This window comes from Schistocerca cancellata, chromosome 3, assembly GCF_023864275.1.
Source record: "Schistocerca cancellata isolate TAMUIC-IGC-003103 chromosome 3, iqSchCanc2.1, whole genome shotgun sequence".
NCBI classification, from domain to species: domain Eukaryota; kingdom Metazoa; phylum Arthropoda; class Insecta; order Orthoptera; family Acrididae; genus Schistocerca; species Schistocerca cancellata.
Genome location: NC_064628.1, coordinates 42,233,897 through 42,242,324, shown reverse-complemented (window position 1 = coordinate 42,242,324; position 8,428 = coordinate 42,233,897).

Sequence of the window (8,428 nt, the reverse complement as noted above, 5' to 3'; positions counted from 1 at the left end):
GTTCAGAAACGAAGTGCTACCATTGACAGATGGTATTCTAGACTCCTCCAGTTCGTCACAGTCTCTTCTCCATGCCCATGATAACTCTGTATGAAACACCTCTTCAGTATAAAAGTCACGAATGTGTAACCAGACCGAGCGAGGTGGCGCAGTGGTTACCACACTGGACTCGCATTCGGGAGGACGACGGTTCAATCTCGCGTCCGACCATCCTGATTTAGGTTTTCCGTGATTACCCTAAATCGCTCCAGGCAAATGCCGGGATGGTTACTTTGAAAGGGCACGGTCGACTTCCTTCTCCGTCCTTCCCCAATCCGATGAGACCGATGACCTCGCTGTCTGGTCTCCTCCCGCCATAACAACAACAAGAACAGCAACAACGTGTAACAACAATTCTGGATGCCACATCCGATGAACAATCTACTTCCCAGGATTCCCAGCACCGATCAGTCAGTTGGTAGCAATTTGATGCTGGCAGCCCAAATTTTTAGTTCGAAAAACTCACTTCGTTGTTTCTCATTCCTTTATGTTAAGAAACTTCCTGGCAGATTAAAACTGTGTGCAGGACTTGCCCGCGAATGGCAAAGGTCCCGAGTTCGAGTCTCGGTCCGGCACACAGTTTTAATGTGCCAGGAAGTTTCATATAAGCGCGCACTCCTCTGCAGAGTGAAAATCTCATTCTCTTTATGTTAACTTTTTTAAATGCGGTAGAATTATGTCATATTTAATGAGTTTAAATTTGTAAGTATAAGGATTTGCTTCACTTGTTTATACATCATACTGATTAATAAAATGCATTTTACCTCAAAGTAAGCAGTAGTGTTTCTTCAACTGAGACACTTTTCTTCCAGTTTGTATCAGCGCTGCAGTGCATACGAAGGAAGGAGTGGACGGCAGGTTCGCATGCATGCTGGCTAGCACAGGCGGTTGGCCATCTGGCGCTTTCAGAGTAGAGTTGTGGCGATTCGTGAATGAGTCGTTCATTTGAACGACTCTAAGTAAAGAATCGTAAGAATCGAATCGTGATACGGACGAATCGTCGTTCAAAAGAATCGTAAGAACGTTTGCATGTTTCCGAGTTGTGACGATTGCAAGTTCCAACGATTCATCGATTCTTAGTTCGCTATGCTTCGAAGGCAACTGCCGAATCATGCCGAGTCGTGCCGAATGATTAGGACCGCCAGATGGCAGTCAAGTGGAGGATGCGTGTGAACAAATGAAGCTCGGAACAAACAAATGAAATTCGTGGGCCGTAATATTACTCGTGAAAACAAAGCTGACACTTGGCTGTGGCTGACGGGAACGAGCGTGAAGGCATTTCCCATTTACTATCCCTACCATCAGCCACCGCGCCGACGTCAGCTTTCATCAATTAAGGCATTACACGTATAAATCGAGAATCACACTTGTAACGTCATATGCATGTTTACTCATAAATTAACTATTTCTGGCATATCTGATCACAGCACAGTTCGATTCTAACCCCCATTGACAATTTCAGACAAGATCTGCCATCTGTGAGTAAGATGTAGAACTTTTTGCATTCCGTAAGAATCGTGCCATCGCAGACTAGAATGAATCGTGAACGAATTGTAGGAATCGATTCGCAATGTGAGATTGAATCGTAGGAATCGAATCGGGAAAAAGAATCGTGTTGCGCAACTCTATTTCAGAGCCAGTGGGATGAGATGCCGATGCAGAAATCGCTCGTGACGTCAGCAAAGAGAAACCAAGGGAAGTACATTTATTCTGGCGCGAATCAAGTTAATTGTTATTAATAAATATTTGCTAACAAAAGTTTCCTTTTGCCACTCAGACATTAGGAGGAGTCTACGGGTCATAAATACTATCCTTCAGTAATTTTACAATGACAGGAAACGTTGATATTAATAAATAAATAAATAACTTTGACATAACCGAAGAAGTATGATCTTGTAAGCTCAAGTTGCAGATTGCGCGCCATAGTCTGCAACCCCCGATATGATGCCTTTTTATCTAGTCATGCGATAGACCATACTCTCGCACCGGTAATAGTTAGCTTATAACCAGTGTGAACAAGTTCATTTTACGGTGTTTATAAAACAAACGAACTATAAAGGCATCCTATGTAAAAATCGTTTGCACAGAAAACTTCTTACCGTCTCATTATGTAAAACATATACAATAACACTGCACTTTCAGAATCCGATGGCGCTGCTACGGCTCTGCGAGGGGACATAAAACTAGGAGAGCATCTCCACGTAACAGGTAGGAAGAATTCTTACGCAGCGGCTCACCAAGTCAGTTCGAGGACGGACTCCCTCAATTATCGTAAAACTCGGGTGGGAAAGCGTGGCCAGTCATGCTGTACGCTTCTTATACCATCATCTACGGACTCAGCGGCTAAACTGAGTCATTTCTGGAGGTTTACTACGAGTGGAGGGTTCTTGCAACATCCTGTACTTTCCTCTGAATTTTACTTCATCTTTTTCAAGTTCTTGCGCTAACACGAAATCTGAACGTGACTGATTATCGCGAATGAATGGATGAATCCAGAATTTCCCCTTTCTTTGAAGCTTCCACAAGCACCAATACGCAACGAGAACATTACGAAGCGCATAGCTTGGCAATGTGTAGCAGATTCACAAAAATCAGTACGTCGCAAAAAAGAGTTCCGTCGGAGTTGCATCAGTGGACGAAGAACGTGCAGCTCAGCTCTCATCCGGCTGTAGCCAAAACGTCGCGTTGCAGTTGCATTGCACCAGTGGACGAACAGCCAGGCGGATGATGTTTTTCCGCTTTTCCCTCTGTTGTTGTTATGGTCTTCAGTCCTGAGACTGGTTTGATGCAGCTCTCCATACTACTCTATCCTGTGCAAGCTTCTTCATCTCCCAGTACCTACTGCAACCTACATCCTTCTGAATCTGCTTAGTGTATTCATCTCTTGGTCTCCCCCTACGATTTTTACCCACCACGCTGCCCTCCAATACTAAATTGGTGATCCCTTGATGCCTCAGAACATGTCCTACCAATCGATCCCTTCTTCTGGTCAAGTTGTGCCACAAACTTCTCTTCTCCCCAATCCTATTCAATACTTCCTCATTAGTTATGTGATCTACCCTTCTAATCTTCAGCATTCTTCTGTAGCACCACATTTCGAAAGCTTCTATTCTCTTCTTATCCAAACTATTTACCGTCCATGTTTCACTTCCATACATGGCTACACTCCATACAAATACTTTCAGAAATGACTTCCTGACACTTAAATCTATACTCGATGTTAACAAATTTCTCTTCTTCAGAAACGCTTTCCTTGCCATTGCCAGTCTACATTTTATATCCTCTCTACTTCGACCATCATCAGTTATTTTGCTCCCCAAATAGCAAAACTCCTTTACTACTTTAAGTGTCTCATTTCCTAATCTAATACCCTCAACATCACCCGACTTAATTCGACTACATTCCATTATCCTCGTTTTGTTTTTGTTGATGTTCATCTTATATCCTCCCTTCAAGACACCATCCATTCCGTTCAACTGCTCTTCCAAGTCCTTTGCTGTCTCTGACAGAATTACAACGTCATCGGCGAACCTCAACGATTTTATTTCTTCTCCATGGATATTAATAACTACTCCGAATTTTTCTTTTGTTTCCTTTACTGCTTGCTCAATGTACAGATTGAATAACATCGGGGCGAGGCTACAACCCTGTCTTACTCCCTTCTTAACCACTGCTTCCCTTTCATGTCCCTCGACTCTTATAACTGCCATCTGGTTTCTGTACAAATTGTAAATAGCCTTTCGCTCCCTGTATTTTACCCCTGCCACCTTTAGAATTTGAAAGAGAGTATTCCAGTCAACATTGTCAAAAGCTTTCTCTATGTCTACAAATGCTAGAAACGTAGGTTTGCCTTTCCTTAATCTTTCTTCTAAGATAAGTCGTAAGGCCAGTATTGCCTCACGTGTTCCAGTATTTCTACGGAATCCAAACTGATCTTCCCCGAGGTCGGCTTCTACTAGTTTTTCCATTCGTCTGTAAAGAATTCGCGTTAGTATTTTGCAGCTGTGGCTTATTAAACTGATTGTTCGGTAATTTTCACATCTGTCAACACCTGCTTTCTTTGGGATTGGAATTATTATATTCTTCTTGAAGTGTGAGGGTATTTCGCCTGTTTCATACATCTTGCTCACCAGATGGTAGAGTTTTGTCAGGACTGGCTCTCCCAAGGCCGTCAGTAGTTCCAATGGAATGTTGTCTACTCCGGGGGCCTTGTTTCGACTCAGGTCTTTCAGTGCTCTGTCAAACTCTTCACGCAGTATCATATCTCCCATTTCATCTTCATCTACATCCTCTTCCATTTCCATAATATTGTCCTCAAGTGCATCGCCCTTGTATAGACCCTCTATATACTCCTTCGACCTTTCTGCTTTCCCTTCTTTGCTTAGAACTGGGTTTCCATCTGAGCTCTTGATGTTCATACAAGTGGTTCTCTTATCTCCAAAGATCTCTCTAATTTTCCTGTAGGCAGTATCTATCTTACCCCTAGTGAGATAAGCCTCTACATCCTTACATTTGTCCCTCTATGCGGTATAAATCTTCGATCCGGTGCCTCTTCAAACAGCAAACACTTCGGCTATCTTGGTTACAGAAGTATCCACAATACAAGCACCAACAATTTTCCCACCTTTAAATTCATTTATCTCCTACACCGCACAGGTGACATCTTTATTCGAGCTCAACAGCGCGCGACCTGCACGCTTGGCTAGTGTCTGCATGTATGTTAAAGCAAGTATTTCTCGCGGTGTCCTCATGTTTGTCCAACATCTGTATCTATGCTGAGTGGATGATGGTGATAAATGCTTACCGAACACAGTGGTCTGTTTGTGAAGTTATGGATGATTATATAAATGGAATAAAGTGAAGAGGAAGGGAGAAAAATGTTTTTGGTGCTGTAACATTATGTGATTGCCCTACCATTGTAAATCATTCACTAACCGAGCAGTCGCCCGACAACAGCTACAGTTAGCAAATAACGTTGCAAGAATGTAAAAAAAAGAACGTCGTGTGACGTGACGTCTTTATTGTGGAAGCGCCGTCTGAGATGCTGTGAGTTATTGACTTTGAAAGCCGCTGCGCGAAAGGCGGACAAAAGAAGAACATTTTTTACACATTCTTTTGATGTACGAGATATTCTCGATGAACGGTTACTCTTCTGTCTCTTGTAATTTACGTCGGACACGCATGTCTTGTCAGCGTATTATTATTGTTTAAAAAATATTATTTTAGTGTAATGTGAAAGTCCCATACTGCGTAGCAGTAGATTCATATGAGAAGCTGTATTGTGCGACGTGTATCTGGAAATGTTAAAAGATGTAGGTTCGTTATATATCGACTGCCATAAATTCAAAGTTAAATGGAACTTGTGCATGGACTAATTATTTAGTATTGAACCTGTGTCTCCCTACTTCATGACCATACGTATTTAATTTTCTCTTATATTTCTGCAAATTTTGATGGTTCACAGTCACAAATTGTTTCGTCGAAATCGGACGGAAGTTGCATACCGCGAAATAGTTTCTCCGCACCTTATTCTACTTGTAAATGCATGATAAACTTCGGTCCCTTAGGAAATTCATGTTGAGTTATCCAAAAACAATTATATTTTCAACAGTCATTTAGACTCCTGTGCAAAGTAACTTCCGACTGATCAGATGATTCAAGAACAGCCGCATACAGTCGGCGTAAAATTCCTGACCAGTAAAGGTATTCAAAACCTCTACAATAACTAGTTATGTCTATTGGCCTAAAATCAATTTATATCATTATGTGCTTTTCTCTGCAAATATATTTGCACCACCTATTATAGCTGTATGTTAATGCACAGAAGTAAACATATTGTTATAGTGCACAGCACAACATCTTGGGAACAGCACCAAGGCGGCATCAGGATATAACCTCTGCGTCTGATATGAATTTCACCATCAAGTGTTACTTTCCATCACTTTACTAGAGGCTGAGGAGAAGTATTGATCCCCGTTGTTGCGTTTTTAATGGTCAGCAGTATAACTATGGTAAATTTCCCACATTCACATACCACTGGTTCGTGTAGCACTATGAGTGTCGTGTTGCTATCTCTAAATATATGTTCTACGCTTCAGTGACTCTGTTGAGTTCAGCATTGTTCATCAATACCTTCAGTGATGTAACAGCAGCATCAAAGAAAGCGCTTAGCGCAAGAATGTAAGATAAGTGCAGGAAGTGCGCGAGAGTCATCTGATAGGCGCAGGGACAGCGTACATTACAACGAGAACCAACCAGTTCTTGGGAGCTGTTCAAGAGTTTAACGGGGTTCTGACTGATTTCTTGGAAAGGTGTTTACGCTGTAAAGTTTCGGGCGTTGTCTCACCGAATAACGAGGCTTAAGGTCCGGATGGAGTTACACGCTTGACAGCATACAGGAAGTTCAGCGCAGTTTACCATACGCAGCGGCAAACAGTCTCGCTGCGAGCGAGCCGTACTCTTCCCCGAAAGCTTTCTCACACAATGCACTTAACTGAATGCGAGTGAAACGAAGAAATATTGTCTGTACGGAGATTGTAGAACGGCAACACTTCAACCAGATTTTCTAAGAACAGGTAGCCTATTTCGCGCCACGCGAATAGGACACGGCGTTTTGCGTCGGCAGAACTGAAATACGTCACGCATTTAGGTTTTCCTAGAAAACGTAACCGTGAGCGCATAGACTATTCAGTCCACTCGCGCTACATGCTAAGAATGCCCAAACAAAGTGTTGTTATGAAACTAGAAAGTGTTGTTACTTTAAAAAAGGTGCTAATATACTGTTCATTATTGATGGAACGCATGGGAGAAAAGAACAGGAAATTTCTGGGTGTGCTGATAGCTAAACGTATAATTTGTGATGAAGAAGAGGCCTATTTATTTCAGAGTTACGCTCGGCGCAGAGAAATAGTCTGCAATATGTTTCTGACAATGCGTCAATTAACTATTCATTTTCCTCGGCACTGAAACGCACTCGTATACTTTTAGCACACATTGTAGACTTTTGCATGCGAACTTTGCTTGACCTGCAGCAACTTCTTTGCTATAATGCACCGTGCAACGCATTAGACTCGTCCACAACCAGTTGTCCTGTCACGTCTGGGTGAAGCGCTGGTGCTCTACGCCTCCACTATTGTTTCACTGTCGAGGGGACGACGCACTACATCGGGCAATTATACATATCCTCTCTAAAAGAAAGGATACAAATATACTTTCAGATCATATCAGGCGCTTATAGTGTGGTAATTGTTATGTTGCATTCACTTAAATACATGTTCAAGTACATCTTAAATTTCTCGTTGCGCTGTGAAGTCTTTTCTGCTTTTGATTATCAATCAAATAGCTGCGAGATCGCGTTATTATACACTCATGGGTCAAAATTATGGATGAAATGGGAAATAGAATGAGATTTTCACTCTGCAGCGGAGTGTGCGCTGATATGAAACTTCCTGGCAGATTAAAACTGTGTGCCCGACCGAGACCCGAACTCGGGACCTTTGCCTTTCGCGGGCAAGTGCTCTACCATCTGAGCTACCGAAGCACGACTCACGCCCGCTACTCACAGCTTTACTTCTGCCAGTACCTCGTCTCCTACCTTCCAAACCAACTGGCAGAAGTAAAGCTGTGAGTACCGGCCGTAAGTCGTGCTTCGGTTACACAGATGGTAGAGCACTTGCCCGCGAAAGGCAAAGGTCCCGAGTTCGAGTCTCGGTCGGGCACACAGTTTTAATCTGCCAGGAAGTTTCAAATTGGAAATAGTTTCAGCGCGTTTTCACTGAAGTAATGCCAGTTGCGCTCTCGGCTTCGTTCAAAAAAGGAACAAGAGGCTTTCAGGTTTTCTCTAAGGATATAGGTTGACACAACGAAGATAAATCGTTTATTGGATTTAGTACCAGAGAAGAGAAAGCACTAATATGATATCTAATAAGAAAATTCAGAGTAGCAGTGGGTGAAAATTTGCGACGGCAGTGTGTCCCCTTACCACCCCTATATCTTTTTGCTCTTGCTTATGATTTAAAACAAACCTCCTGATTAATTTAGATCGTTATTGAAAATTGGAGCCATTCCATTTCACTTCTGAATGCCACAAGTTGCAATTGCATCAAGATGAATCAACTATTTAGTATTAATAACTTGATAAAAGATCGATCTAGTAATATTTTTATTTTTCTGTACTCGATTATGAACATCCTGCTGTTGTTGCCCTGCACGCTGAATTGTACTGGAATTGCTTTGAAAACGCGCATAGTATGTTAAAAAATAGTGTAAGCGAGTCTAACTCTGTTAGATGACTCACCTTTTATTAACTCCAGGTAACATCTCACAGAGTATTATCAAAATTAACGAGAGTGCCCACAGTAACGCCTGCTTTCGATCAAGCAAGAAAGCT